Genomic DNA, 15,560 nt, shown 5'->3' on the forward strand with positions numbered 1-15,560 from the left:
ACTGCACAGCAAACTATAGAGGAGAAGCAGACAGACGACCATCGAGCTGCATTCATGCAGTTCTGTTACCCTGTAAACCCCATGCACAGCTGTTCCTTGCAGGTACACACAGGGCACTGAGTGTCTCTGACTCTGGGACTTGGAACTCGGATTATATGACCGTCTGCAGCACTGGTTACTTTCTTGTGTGAGGTAACTCCCGATCGAACATATGTAAAACATGATAGCTCATTGAGAAATACATCCAAAATAGTACCCAAGAGACGTATTTCTGTTGTGCTTCAGGTCCAAGAATACTCAGATCAATACCTCTCTTGATCAGCTCTGCTGGTCATGTTCGCAAAGAGATCTAGCAAATTGCCAAGTGTGATTTTCCTTTCAATCAACAATTTTGACTCAGTTTGGCTGCAAATATCGTTTCCTAACTTTGTGCTTTTCTACTTTTACACTGGTGTCTCGCACCTTACAATTGACAGCAGAATTAGGAGAGGAGATGGAAGCATTTAGCCCATCAAGACAGCGACAGCTTTCAATGAGATCATGGCTGATTTGGTTAATGCTCAACTCTGCTTTTTAGTCAGTACTCATGGCCGAGTGGTTAAGCTGATAGGTTAAAAATCCATTCATGTTTCCCCGCGTAGGTCCGAATCCAGCTGACTCCGCGATGAATGACTTGCTGCTGGGCGAATTTTCGCTCAAAGTTCAAAAAACCTATTTTGCAAACCAGGCTGGTAATTTAATTAGACTTTGGAACTCTATATTTATAACATTATCTCTGTTTCTCTTTCCAGATACACTGCTCGACACATCGGGTTTCTGCAGCTGTTATTGAACGTCCTGAGCAGAAGTGCTGCTTTTCATTAGATTCCTTTAATCCCTGTCCTCTGTTCTCTGACTCGGGTCAGTGGCAACACTTCCTCCTGCTCGTCAAAGTGCTCATTCCCCACCGCTCCCTCTCCCATCATTAGAAACAACCGCAGGAAATTGCCACTTAACCATCTTTGTTCCAAAGTGAAACTCAACAGCCTCGGGAATCTCTCCACCAAACGGGACTTCTCATCACTGGACATGGTGCAGACCAGATGTTTCCGAAGCTTTACTGTGAAAATATTGTCAATTGGCAGTTGGAAAAATGTTAAGGAGCCAAACCTATCCAGGCACCAGCTTTGGGAATCTTGAGAAACTCTTTGGGAAGTGGAATCAGAGGAGAATGCAGAAGGGTGAACGGTCGGACCGAGCAGAGGCCTGAATATTGATTCTGATATTGTCGGGACAGGAACTGGTCTGAGACATTGAAAAAATTCTCACCCCTGTACATGGGGAATAGAAACTTCATCTGGACTCTGCGACAATGAAAATCTCTGGAACACACAAGGCACTGAGAGGCAAAAAGGGAGATTATCCCTGATGGAGGTGACCTGGTTCCCAGTGACATGGGTGTGTCTGTCTTGGGGGTATCAGACTGTTAAAATGTCTCCATAATGAATGGTTCAATCTTTCATTTGGAAAAGTAAAACTGATAGAGGACAGTAGTCGTTCAGGGAATGGCACATTGAATTTGGAATTCAGTCACGGACTGCTTTAGAGGATCGTCGAATTTGTTAGGTTGGAAGTTTCAGCGCATTCGGCTGTTAACTAAAACGTCCTTATGGAACATAGTAAAGAATCTTTCCGTTGAATGAGCAGGATCTAGTATTGACTGATGGGGCCACAGCAGGCGGCAGGACGTGGTAACACGAAATAAAAATGCGCTGATCTCAAACACAAGAAGCATGCTCTTTCGGTATGGTGGATCAACAATACAGCATTTTAAAGAAGTTTAAGCAACGATCTTTCAATGTACAGGACATGCAATGCCAGGATTTGACACCATGCTAGTCTCGTTATTACCAGGCGCTTTAACTAATTCATCAACGGTGTCAGCGCAGACAATGCTGTTCATATCCATGTGTGTATTTAATTAGCTATTCAATCACAGTAACTTGGACATTTGTTACTTTATTAAAGTTGCTCCATAAGAATTTAAACTAACCTCCGCTGATACAGAAAAGACACGTTCACACCTGGACATTCTCCAGTGCAAATGCACAGAAATATCCAATCTCGTATTGCGTTCATTTCAAACTTATATATTCATCTATTTAAGCCGACAGGATAAAGAATATACGTTCATCCTCTCGGGGCCCATTAACCACGTTAATATGCACAGAGGGAATACAACGCCAAGAGAACAGTATCATTGTGGTGAATTGATCAGCAGTGTTTTGTAAGTCTGTGTAAACAGTGGCCAGTATAGGCTGATCCATTAATACCAATAGTGAGCCTTGCATCACCACTTCCTCTCTCACTTACAGCCTCACGCCCTCCAGTCATCATTGCCTTTCACTTTACTCAAACGCCCTGCTCCACTGCTCCCTTCTCCCGATCGCTTGCGGGCGTCCACGCAGAACTTGCAGGTGTTCGAAACTCATTCGTGGCGTATAGACGTCACTCAATGGCATTGGATTCACTGCCCATCCCTAATTACTCCAGTGATTGAGATGATGAGCTACTGTACAGAAACTTGAGCGAACTTAACATAGAGGTACAGCCAAGATGCTGTTCGCGAGGGAGTTCCAGGATTTAGGAATAGCCAGATACTTCCAACTCAGAAAGGCGAGATCCCTGATAGGTGATTTGCGGTCACAGTTTTCTCTTGTTTCTGCTGCTATTGTCCTTAGAGATAGATGTAAACAATCACAGGATTGATTCTGGCAACCAAAATAAAAACCCTGCATCTACTGTCGTTTGTGGAAGTGAGTTCCAAACCTCTCCCAAATATTGTGTGTAGAAGTGGTCACTAACATCTGTCCTGAATACTCTGAACCTCATTTTCAGACTCATTGCAGAATCCACAGCCAACTGAAACAGTTTATCGCTTCATTTTAGTGTCTTGCATTACTTCTCTCAGGTCACCACTTAACATTCAAAGTTGTCGCAAAAACAGGCTTCATTTGTATATCAGAAACAGAAATGGCTCAGCATGTCTTACATCATCTGTGGGATAGCAAGAGTTAATGTTTCACTTCCGTTTACCATTCTTTCCAACTGACTTGCCTGAATTCTTACCATACCTACAAACAGTATGAAACCGGAACGGATGACAGAACACAGAGATTAGGAAGTTCTGCATTTGCAGTGACATCGGGAGTCTCTATCACTGGAGAATTGTAAGGACACTACTGCTCAGTGAACTGATATCGCACTTCCTGTGTCTAAATAAGGAAACCTGTCAGTGAATTGGAGACTTTATTGTTCAAAATTTAAAACCAAAGAGCAGATCAGCAGCAGACTAAAACAAGTGAACTTGTCATAATGCCTTATAAGGAACGCCAATGAAGACCAGGATAGTGAGGATCACCTTCTCCACATGTTTGAATTGTTTGATGCAGTTTTCTGTGCGACGTTGTCTCTCCCTTCAGGCAACTGACAAGCTCCTTGTTTGAAAATCTGAGTTGATGCATCACCAAAAGTGCTACATTGTACTGTGTGTAAGCAGCTTGTGGAGACTGAGACTGTAGCATTGCTCACATTTTTTTTGTTTTTTATTCAAATTTCTGAGAAATGAAGAAGCTTAATAACAAGCTTAATCCCAGTTTTGGAGAAGCATTGCTCATCACTACATGATAATCAGCTCACGTGAAGATATTCCAGAATTGATATCAGAGACCTAACTCAAACCCTGCAACGATAGATGCCATGAATTCTAAGTTGAAATTCTATGTCTAATGCCATTAACCCATTACAACTTACCATGGAAAAATTACCTTCCGATTCGCCTCTACCCCTTAGGGAAGTAAAGCTGCTATTCTTATTTGCTCCAAGATACATGTGACTCCAGACGCACAGAAACTGGATTGGTTGTTGCAGGTCAGTTATCTAAACTCCAGGACCTCACTTCAGGAATTATTCAAGGTCTGTTCGTTAATAAATGTCCAGAGTTCAGCCGCATTCTTAACTCCTCAACTCCTGAAGCATTCCATTTCACAATGCAGCAGAATTCTGGCAATGTGAAGGTCTGGGCAGACAAGTGAAATGAATTTCACACATCCTGATTAAGATAATCTAATCAACATCTCTGGAAATTCAATGGTGTTGCCATTACCTAGTCTTCAACGATCAACAATCTGGGAGTTACTATTAACCCCAAAATGAACTATCCTCCCTACATAAATAATACAAGAGCAGGCCAGATGGCAAGAAAACTGCCATCAGTCATGGGCTTTCTGACTCCAATCGCTTCTCTAATACCGAGAAGGCTCACGTCAAGTGTGTGATGGAATACTCCCCGATTGACTGAACAAATATATCGACAACATACCTCAAGATGTTGGACAGCGCCATTATGAAACATACGTACAAAAGGATAATGCTGCGGACATTTAATAACTGAAATGAAAGCAGAAAGTGCTGGAGAGGTTCAGCAACTCTAACAGCATACTTGGAGAGAAATACAGTTAACCTTTTGAGGCCAAAATGACTCTTCTTCAGAACAGTACTGAAGAGAGGACATGTAGGACAAGAAAAATTACTTCTCTGATACTTTCACAGTTGCTACCAGGTCGGCTGAGTTTCTTCAGAACGTTCCATTCCATGGCAAATGAGCCCGTTCGTTTGGCACTTTATGTATAATTTCAATCCATTCACCACTGTCGCAGCTTTTTGATTCATCAACAATTTCCATTTGACAGCACACTCCAACTCTAGTACTACTATCGTCCTAAAGACAAAGGAAGTAAACGAATGGGAAAATCATTATCTGTATGTTCCCTTCCAAGCTACTAAACATCACAATTGGATAGGTATTCCTTCAGTCAGTCCTTCACTGTCCCAGTGGATCAGAGGGTTGCTCTCCTCCCCCACTTCAAAACATCCAAATAGTTTAATGAACTGTTCAAATAAACTTTGTCAAACTCAATTGTTAGAAGGAGAAAGTGAGTTCTGCAGATGCTGGCGATCAGAGCTGAAAATGTGTTGCTGGAAAAGCGCAGCAGGTCAGGCAGCATCCAGAGAACAGGAGAATCGACGTTTCGGGCATAAGCCCTTCTTCAGGAATGAGGAAAGTTTGTCCAGCAGGCTAAGATAAAAGGTAGGGAGGAGGGACTTGGGGGAGGGGCGTCGGAAATGTGATAGGTGGAAAGAGGTCAAGGTGAGGGTGATAGGTCAGACTGGGGTGGGGGCGGAGAGGTCAGGAAGAAGATTGCAGGTTAGGAAGGCGGTGGTGAATTCGATGGATTTGACTGAGACAAGGTGGGGGGGAGGGGAAATGAGGAAACTGGTGAAATCCGAGTTCATCCCTTGTGGTTGGAGGGTTCCTAGGCGGAAGATGAGGCGTTCTTCCTCCAACCGTCGTTTTGTTGTGGTCTGGCGATGGAGGAGTCCAAAGACCTGCATATCCTTGGTGGAGTGGGAGGGGGAGTTGAAGACACACCTCCCCCCTCACCTCCCTCCAAGGCCCCAAAGGAAACTTCCATATCCGCCACAGATTCACTTGCACCTCCACACACATCATCTGTTGCATCCTCTGCACCCGATGTGGCCTCCTCTATATTGGGGAGATAGGGCGGCTACTTGCGGAGTGTATCAGAGAATACATCTGGGACACCCGGACCAACCAACCCATCCACCCTGTGGCTCAACATTTCAACTCCCCCTCCCACTCCACCAAGGATATGCAAGTCTAAGTCAAATCCATCGAATTATGTTCTTCTTACCATTCGTCCTGCTAAGACTGCGGTATTTATCTTCATTTAGGCAATGTTATATATTTTCGGTTACACCATTCTCCTGTTAGAAGGCATCCCCCGAGATTTTATTCAATGACTTTGCCTGATTGAAGTTTGGAAAGTCTCTCAGATACTGCCAAAACCTCTTCAAGAGGCTTCCCCTCCCAGAATCAGCTCTTTCCTTCGAACTTCCCCTCATTGTCAGTCCTACTCCATAGAAACTAACTGGAGACAAATACATGTATGATGTCACCGAACAGGCCATCACCGCGCTTCACTCTCTCCCAGGGAGTAGCACGGCTCAGCGTTGTTGATCGATGCCTTGCAAATCCACTTGGGATGATGGGAAGAGTCGTTGTCATCTACCTATCCACCATCAAAATGAACCTGAATCTGAGAAGTTACCATTCCAATCAGTTTGAAGTACATGCATTAAATGTAGATAAATGAGACTAATTCGACTGTTTATTATATAGATTAAGAAACACAAGATTTGATCTTAATGGTAAAAAGCTGTGATTTCCGAAGCGTGAACACTGAATGCACAACTTTAAATTGCAGAAGTGCAGACTTCGAGGTGTAGCTCCTGTGTGAGAATTGGAATATCGTTTGCAGACATTCAAAACGACACCTGGAAACATTATTTATCTTTCGGACTGTCTGGAAAATCGCACGAACGCAATAATTTTCGTAAAATCCCAATTGTGTGGAAGTAGACCGTTCGGTCTATCAAGCCCACACCAAAGCAGTGAAGATTATCCCAACAAAAACCACTTCCTAATCGACCCCCTTCCAGTTTCTCACAGCGAAATAGGCTGAAGTCCACATACCGGGACAAGTTGGGTATTTTTCCATTTGGCAATCCACCGAAACTACACAGCTTTCATAATGTGGGCGGAAAACTCACGCACACATGGGAGGAGTACAAGCACCATACAGATAGTCGCCACAGGCTGGAATTGAACTGGGTCCCTGGCACCGTGTGGTAGAAGTGCAAAGCATGTTTATTCTTCCGTCAGCTCACTGGGTTCAAGATAAAAGACATTTAAACAACTCAGACAAAGCTTTGAAGCATATATCGTCCCTTGAAGTATGTTTTTCTTTGAAATTGAACCACATTCCAAAGTACATACATTGCAAAAGAACCGCTTGAACCTTAAGATTTCATCACGAACAACAACAAGCTCAGAATTACATGCGGCAACAGGAGTAAATGAGCTTGAACATAGTGTGGAGGGGAAAGTGCGTGTAGTGGTGTTTCGGTGTACCTGCTGTGGAGGTTGCGGTTTTGGACTGCGATGGACCAATTCAGAAATCACACCAGGTTATAGATGCACATGTTTATTTGAAATCACAAGATTTCGGACCAGAGCCCTTTCGTTAGGTGAAGTGGGAGGGAATAACACAGAACACTGAATTTAAGGGAAGAGAGATCAAGGGCAGACAGATCAAAATATCAGGCAAATTGTGGGAGGGGAGTGTGAAAGACTTAGTCTCTGCAAGTGAACAAGAGTGTCAGACAGTGTGAGTAATGTGTCAATAACTGAGTGCCAACAGAATGGTTGACCTATGATCCAACAAAGTGAGGCAGAGAGATAATTACAAACCGTTAAAATAAAGTCGTACTGGAGACAAATCAAGGCACTGGAATGACATGGAACAGAAACAGAAGCAACTGGAAAACCGTTCCACAACTAAAACACCAGAGGAAGGGTCACCAGTTCCGAAACATTAACTCTCATGTTCCTCCACATATGTCCCCAGCCCAGCGAAACACCTGCCCCCTTCGCCACGATGCCCCAGTCCCGTTCCCCCACCCCGCCCAGTAACCCTTGTCCTTGCTCCTGGTTTACAGCATTCCCAGTTCTTCTGATTTTTATTTGGCTAGAGTCGCATGCTGCGAGTCTGACCCAAATTATCAGTTAGCCAATATTGAACAAAGTGATTAAGGCAGAGAGACAATAACAACTTGTCACGGGGATGGTGTGAAAACATAACAATAAGGAAGATTTCACAGATACAGAACAGTGTGGTGGGTCACATGTGGTGTGACATTAACCGAATATCATAGTTGATGCCATCACCACAACGAAGGCAGTTGGCGATCCAACTCTGTTTGGCGATGTTGTGGTGTTGTGTATCTCGAAAGCCGCCTTGGCCGACATTTTGTCGAAGATTGAAAACCAAATGTCCTTGATTGTTGAACTCTTCCCCGACTGGGTGTGAATAATCCTGTCTGGCAATTGTTATGCCGTTACCATTCATCTATTGGCACACCATCTGTATGGTCTCGCCAATAGACCATTACTGGGTATCTTGTGGTATCTTGTGGTATCATTGCCTGCTGCATATGTGACAAACAACATTGCCTGAGTCACATGAGTACCTGTCGTGTACGTGGTGGATGGTGTACCAACGGGTCATGGTAGTGTCCATGTCTTGCAAAGGTTGCGAAGGCATGGTGCTGTGGTGTTGTGGTTAATGCTATGTGAAGGCTGAGTAGTTTACTGTAAACTGTCGTATGTTATAATTTTGCTGGGTGTTTGAAGGTGAGAATTGAAGTCATGGGGATGTTCTTAGTGAGATGATCATCATCATCGGTGACATGCTGAATCCTGTGAAGAACGTGCTGAACTCCAGGAAAGTACTGACGATGAAAGATACTCTATTAGTCGCATCCTCTGTCTGTCTTCTGACGAGTTCACAGCAGATTTTCACTGTGGCACACCGGAACTGGCGATCAATCAGTTCAACATGTACCCCATCATCATGAGGATATCCTTAAAAATCTTTAGGTGTCTGTCGCATTATTCCTAATCTAAGCGGTTCCTATGCAGGTGAAGCGCTTGTCCTTACGGTATGGCTTCTTTAATATATTTAGGGTGGAAGCTGGAGAAGTGCAGTATCGTGTAGTTATCCTTGGGCTTGCGGTGGAGTGAGATGCTGAGGTGTTATTTCTTAATTTTGGTTTGTGGTGGGTTTGGTTGTATAATCCTTATAAATGGAATAGGCATTCAGTGAAAACCACGAACAGAAATACCAGGAGAATCTCAGCAGATCTTACAGCGTCTATTCAGAGAGAATCAGAGACAAATATTTCAAAACTTCTTCAGAACTCGGTAATCTCCCACAGGCACTGCCAAACTGGTTAGTTTCGACAGCAGTTTCTGTTTTTGCTTCAGATTCCCAGAATCCACAGTTCTTAACATTAACCATTAAAGCAATGCAGAAACTTTTTTTTATCGTTCGTCATACCAAATGTTTCTGTTTGGAAAACATTTTCCCGACCCCATTAGAAACACGAAACGGTGCTGCACAGAAAACAGATGCAGTAAGAACATCAATCACTGTCGCCCTGGCGCTATTGAACCAGTAACATTTTAGTTAACAGTCGAATGAGCTGATACTTCCAACCTAACATCTTGGACGATCCTTGAAAGCAGTCTGTGATTGACCTCCCACTTCAGACTGCCATTCCCAGAACGACAACTGTCCTCTATCAGTTTTACTTTTCCGAAATAAAGACTGGGACATTCATAATAGCGACATGGGAACAGTCTGATCCCGTCCACGACAGACACATCCATGTAACTGGGAACCAGCTCTGCTCCAATCGGGAACATCTATCTTCGAACCTCTCAGTATCTTGTGTGAAATCAGTATTTTCTTTGTCCCAGTGTCCATATAAGATTTGTATTCCTCATGTACAAGACCGAGAATTACTTCAATATCTCCAATCAGTTCTTGTCCTGAGAACATCAGAATCAATGTCCCGTCCACTTAAAGAATGGGAAGTTGTCCTGACTGTTTCCGATCAGTCTGACAATTCACCCTTCTTCATTCTCCTCTGAGTCCTTTTCCCAAAGAGTTTCTGAAGATTCACAAAGCTGGAGACTGGGTGACGTGTTTTGCCTTCTTAACATTTTTTCACCTGACAAGTAACAATATTTTCCCAAATTCTGTTCACAATCGTCTGTATTTCACCATGTCCAGGGATGAGAAGTCCCGTTTTGTGGAGGGATTCCCGATGTTGGTGAGCTTCGCTTAGGAGCAAAGATGGTTTGTCAGCAATTTCCTGCGGCTATTTATAATGATGGGAAAATTAGTGGTGGGGATTGGCTCTTCGACGAGCGGGGGGAAGTGTTGCCACTGACCAGAGTTAGTCAATGGAGGACTGCGGTAAAAGGAATCTATTCAAAAGCAGCACTTCTGCACAGTACATTCAAAGAATACTGCAAAATCTCGATGGGTCTGGCAGTAACTGTGAAAAGAGAAATGGAGATAATGTTTTGCATTGGAGATAAGTGTGTTGCATTTTTGATTAATAACTTGAGTTTGCTAAGTCTAATCAACTGACTAGTCTTGTTTGTTGAGACGAGATTTCTGAACTGTGAGTGAAAACTCGTCCAGCATGACATCACTGAAAACTGAACCAGCAGAATTCGAACCTGCGGAGGGAAGCCCCAATGGATTTCTAATCCATCACCTGTATCACGCGGCCATGACTACACGGTGCAATGCTGTCTTAATATATCTTATGTAATGGAAAGTTCCAACCTGAAACACCAGGATTTGGCTTTTCTTGGCACCCCAGCATCCTCCTCCTTTCGAAAGCAAGAGAGTCTGACAGCGAATACAGGTGTTTCAGGTTGGAACTTTCCATTACATAAGACATACTAAGACAGCATTGCGCGCGTGTCGTCATGGCCACATCAATTTGAATTGCACACATATTGATGAGAGATAAAGTGGATGGGTAGGATCCATTTTCATGCGCAGAGAGGTGAATAAACACAGCACTAGATCGCGAAAGAAAAATGTCCTTGCATTAGGGCGGCACGGTGGCACAGTGGTTAACACTGCTGGCTGACAGCGCCAGAGACCCGTGTTCAATTGCCGCCTCAGGCGACTGACTGTGTGGAGTTTGCACGCTCTCCCCGTGTCTGTGTGTGTTTCCTCCGCGTGCTCCGGTTTCCTCCCACAGTCCAAAGATATGCAGGTCAGGTCAGGCGTATTGGCCATGCTAAATTTCCCGTAGTGTTAAGTAAGGGGTAAATGTAGGGGTATGGGTGGGTTGTGCTTCGGCGCGGCGGTGTGGACTTGTTGGCCCGAAGGGCCTGTTTCCCCACTGTAAGTAATCTAATTTGTCTAGCCCTATTCACTGCCAGTAGAATTACTCTCATTGAAGTCTTCTTGAAAAGATTCACCACTGGCAAATCTGATGTGCAAATTAGGTCTACTATTTTTAATCAGAGGTCAAAATCTGAAAATGTTTCAAATACACGGAGCGGCACTGGAGAGTGCAGACCTACCTTCAGGGACTTATTCTGCTCTGATGTACACCCCCGAGAAATTGGGACGAGAGTGCGTTCTCACAGCTGATGGGATCAAACATTTAAGAAAATGATAAGGAGGATATTCACTCTTTCAGAGGGTAGCAAATCCGTGGGTTTCCTAAGAACAGAGGGCTGTGAAGGCGAGGTGTATTCAAGGCTGTGATAGACAGACATGGAGCATCACGGAGATGAGGATAAAAACGGGGGTTGAGAATTAACCAAATCAGCCATGATCTCATTGAATTTTGTCGCAGACTTGATAGGCTAAATTGCTTCCATCTCTTCTCGTATCTTTGCCGTCATTTGGAAGATACCGGACACCATTTTAAAAGAAGAAAAGCACAACTTTAGGGAGAGGTGGTTTCATTCAAACTGAATCAAAATTATTTATTGAGCGAAATATCACACTTGGCATGTTTCCAGATTTCTTTGCTAGCATGACTAAATGAGTTGATCAAGGTCGTCTGATTGTACTTGGGCATGAAACAAACAAAGATTAGTGACATAATCTTCATTTTATTTATGTCAAAGTAATATTTTTCCTGATGGTCACAACAAAGGAGATGGTTTCCAAGAAAAGACAGATACTAAGTCAGCTGTAAAATAATCGATGACCAAAATATGGCTCGCGTTGTTCTCTGGGACCGATATGATTTATTGATTATTGTCATCCAAACTTTTTTTTTACCATTGAACCGTGAGTGGGAGATGGGAAACTAAGATCACCCGTAACTATTGCCAAATTTTATCACTCACATGTAGTTTTTTTTTTCTTGTACGTAGTGGTTACTGCGAGTGCACTTGTAAACTCCACCTGCGGATGACTTCTTTCCTCACTGGTCCTCATTTCTACACAAACACGTTTTACATCCTTATCTCCTGAATAAAAGTAATATGCAATCAATTGATAAATGTCACTAATACCTTGGCATTTCACACGCCTCCGTTTGTCACCTTCCAATGTAAATTAATGATTTGCCGTGTTGCAATTGTACACAATAAGAGATAACAAAATACAGGGAGGTGTACCAGGTTTGCAACCGCACGTCATTGAAGCTAAAACGCAGGTTTCTGCCCAAAGTACGATCACGGAAGCATGCACCGAACCGTCAGGAAGCACACAATAAGTCCAGTTCCAGAGGGTATGACAGGAACAGCACCAGAAAAACTACCAAAATACTTCTCTCGGCTAATATTTTGGATGTACATCTCAATGAGCAATCGAGTTTTACATATGTTCCAACAGTAGTTACAACATAAGGAATTAACCAGTGCTGCAGACGGTCCAAGCCCCTGAATCAGAAACACTCAATGCCCTACATACACCTACAAGAACATCTGCCCGTGGCGTATACGGGCTGGCTGAAGTTCATGATTGCAGCTCGCTATTTGTCTGACTGTTTCTCCGATATAGTGTTTCGTGCAGTCCCTGCGTGGAATCTTGACAACCACATTTGTCCTGCACAAGATGGGCATTGGATATTGTTTTCTGGTGAGCTTTCCCTCAGCGAGGCTGTTGGTTTATGTGCTGTCCTAAATCCATGTGTTCAGAGGAGTCTGGCGATCAGTTTCCAGAAATTTATTTTAAAAAAGGGAAGCATGGGTGTTTCAATTGCTTTATGGCATATCCTAGTTGACAATTTAGTGTGCCAGACATCTGGGAATGCAGTTGTGGGATACATATTCTTGGCAAAGAATTTGTGTGGCCGTCAGTAATTGCCACGGCCAGCTGTCCCGAGTAGCTATACGTACAGACAGCAAGCATCCTGGAGAACAGCACAACAGTAATAGAACACGGCAATCAGAAGGCAACCAGAGATTTTCTAGAAGCAGGGCACCCATCCATGGATTCCATCAATAAACACATTGATCAGGATCCAATCTGCAACACCAACAACCGGACCCAGCGGCAATGAAACTAAATCAATTCCAAACGCCACAGGACAGTAGGCTTCACAACAGGCTCTGCAACCCTGAGAATGTTACCCAGAACTGTGAGGATCCCACTTCCCAGCACCGCAAAACATTCCAACAACATCTCCATGAAGCACACGAGCTTCGCATCTTCCTGCTCCAAAGCACTCCGATTTTTCACAGCAGAGAATTGTACACTGAACTCCCGCGTGCAAGGTGAGGATGCCAAACCCAACATAATCAATAATGGCAGTGAGAGCGAGGGCAACAATTTCCATTGTCATATGGACAGCCACAAACACTCTCTTTGAAAGGTACCTTTAAATATGAAAGTCTGTGCAGCAGTATAATCGGGGAACCAAGTAGCTTGCGCTGGGTATTCATATTTCAGACAATTTCCTTTGTTCACCGTTTTCACTGAAAGTGAATGGATATTACTATTTCATTGCTGATATGAAACCAGATTCTGCGTTGTATCTGCTCGCCGTTTTTGTTGTTGCAGTGGCGAAAAGGTTGGCAATCGCGATGAGAAATGTTTTTTGTATTTCTCGCATTTCCTTCATTACTGTCCTGGTGAAGGGGGCTGGTGATTGGTCCTCTCGATCAGATGGAGTCATCAGCGCATTGTTGACCTAATTTCATCACGAGTGCAATTGGTAAACTTCATTTTTCATGGGTTATTGCTGTTCCGTTTTGTTTTATGTTTGTTGAGCACTTCCTGTGACTTGGCAATGCACTAAATCTCCAGTATGTCCTGAATTGCCTCGCTGCCGTTTCTCTGAGCAGTTCATGACATAATCGGCTTGCACTGCAACAAAGGCAGCATGCATGCTTCGGTGTGCCTGGCAATGGTCCACCCTTTCTGTTTTGCTTCTGTTCCACATGAAGAGCTGTCATTTTCTGGACTCGTTGGAGAGCTGAGGGGGGTAACATTATCCGTGCGGTATTATTCTTCAGCCAAACTCTTTGATGGCAAAATTGGGAAGGTGCCAAACGAATGGTCATTGGCAGCAAAAGTCCGCAAAGACCCTCATCGCTGGGTCAATTCGTCCCATCCACCCTCCAGAAAGAAAGGCAAACGCGCTTACTGCCTAACAAACAGAGTGCATTTTTTTGCAAATGGTCCATTAAAACTGGTGTTAGCTGCGGGAGCACATCAACGATGCCGAGCACGGAAAAATTCCCTACTATCGAACATGTCCCTGCTGAACAGATAACCGAAATTAATTGAACCATATTTGCCAAAATGTGTTCCTTATCTCTCCGAACGCTTCCTGTGTATATACCCATTCGGGGTGCCATTGAATTTGCCTTAAATGTGGCAAATCATTCTGCACACACAAAAATGTCTGAGTGAACTCGCTGAGTTTCTGCATGACACCATGACCAAACTTTGGGCCAAAGTTGGAAACTGCGACTAGAATAGATGGCTCTCTGATTAGCCGCAATGCACAAAGGGCGGAATGGCCTTTCCCCACTTTGTAAATCTTCGAAGACAAGTTGAAAATAATCTGCAACGAAAATGTTCGTGTGAGGATTTATTTGTGAGGATTCGGTACTCTCAGCACCGTGGCCCGGATCGTATTCCCGCTCATGGAATGGTTGTATTGTTCAGCAAACGTATCGGTGTACCAGTACTTCTGCCGATTTTCCGATGCTGGCAGGTCATTGGTTTTGTCCAAAACATTATGAAGGTTAACATAAAACAAATAGCTGCAGTAGCTAGAAATCTGAGCCAAAAACGAAAATTGTTTGCGGAACGCAGCAAGACTGGCAACAGAAACGTCGACTTTCCTGCTCCTCGGATGCTGCCTGACCTGCTGTGCTTTTCCAGCATCACTCTGATCTAAAATCAGGTTCCAGCATCTGTAGTCCTCACTTTTACATCGTTCCTTCAGTGTCGCTGGTTCCCTATGCAAGAACTCCATCTCTAGCGGTTTCATGTCTGTACCTCCACGCTGAGGATTTGAAGCGTGAAAAAAGTAACTCACCCCCTCCATCTCTGGGGTAATTAGGGACTGAAAAAGAATCGTGTCACATTGAAATATATCGAGATGCGACTTAATGTTTGTCTTTTATTGGGAACCATCTCTTTCATTGTAACCATCAGGAAAGAACATTTCGTTCGCCAGAAAAAGAAATGAATATGTCACTATTTGTTTGCTTCAGGTCCAAGAATACTCAGACCAATAGCTCCCTTGCTTACCTCTGCTGGTCATATTCGCAAAGAGATCTAGCAAATTGCCAAGTGTGATTTTCCTTTCAATAAATAATTTTGACTCAGTTTGCCTGCAAATATCTTTTCCTACCTTTGTGCTTTTCTTCTTTTACATTGGTGTCTCGCACCTCACAAATGACAGCAAAGGTATGAAAGGAGATGGGAGCATTTAGCTCATCAGTCAGCCAGTGCTTTCAATGAGATCACGGCTGATTTAGTCAATTCTCAACCCAAATGCCCTGTCTGTAGTCATGGCCGAGTGGTTAAGGCGATGGATTAGAAATCCATTGGGGTTTCCCCACGTAGGTTCGAATCCTGCTGACTACG

The 15,560-nt window shown here is 43.7% G+C and overlaps 1 non-coding gene across 1 annotated transcript; it reads left to right on the top strand.

Annotated features, from left to right (window-relative positions):
* The first annotated feature begins 15,478 nt into the window (after positions 1-15,478).
* On the top strand, positions 15,479-15,560 carry trnas-aga (transfer RNA serine (anticodon AGA)). Its single transcript has one exon. It is a non-coding gene; the product is annotated as a tRNA-Ser (tRNA).

This window comes from Chiloscyllium plagiosum, unplaced genomic scaffold, assembly GCF_037043375.1.
Source record: "Chiloscyllium plagiosum isolate Xiang-an unplaced genomic scaffold, Cpla_swu_hap1 HiC_scaffold_51, whole genome shotgun sequence".
NCBI classification, from domain to species: domain Eukaryota; kingdom Metazoa; phylum Chordata; class Chondrichthyes; order Orectolobiformes; family Hemiscylliidae; genus Chiloscyllium; species Chiloscyllium plagiosum.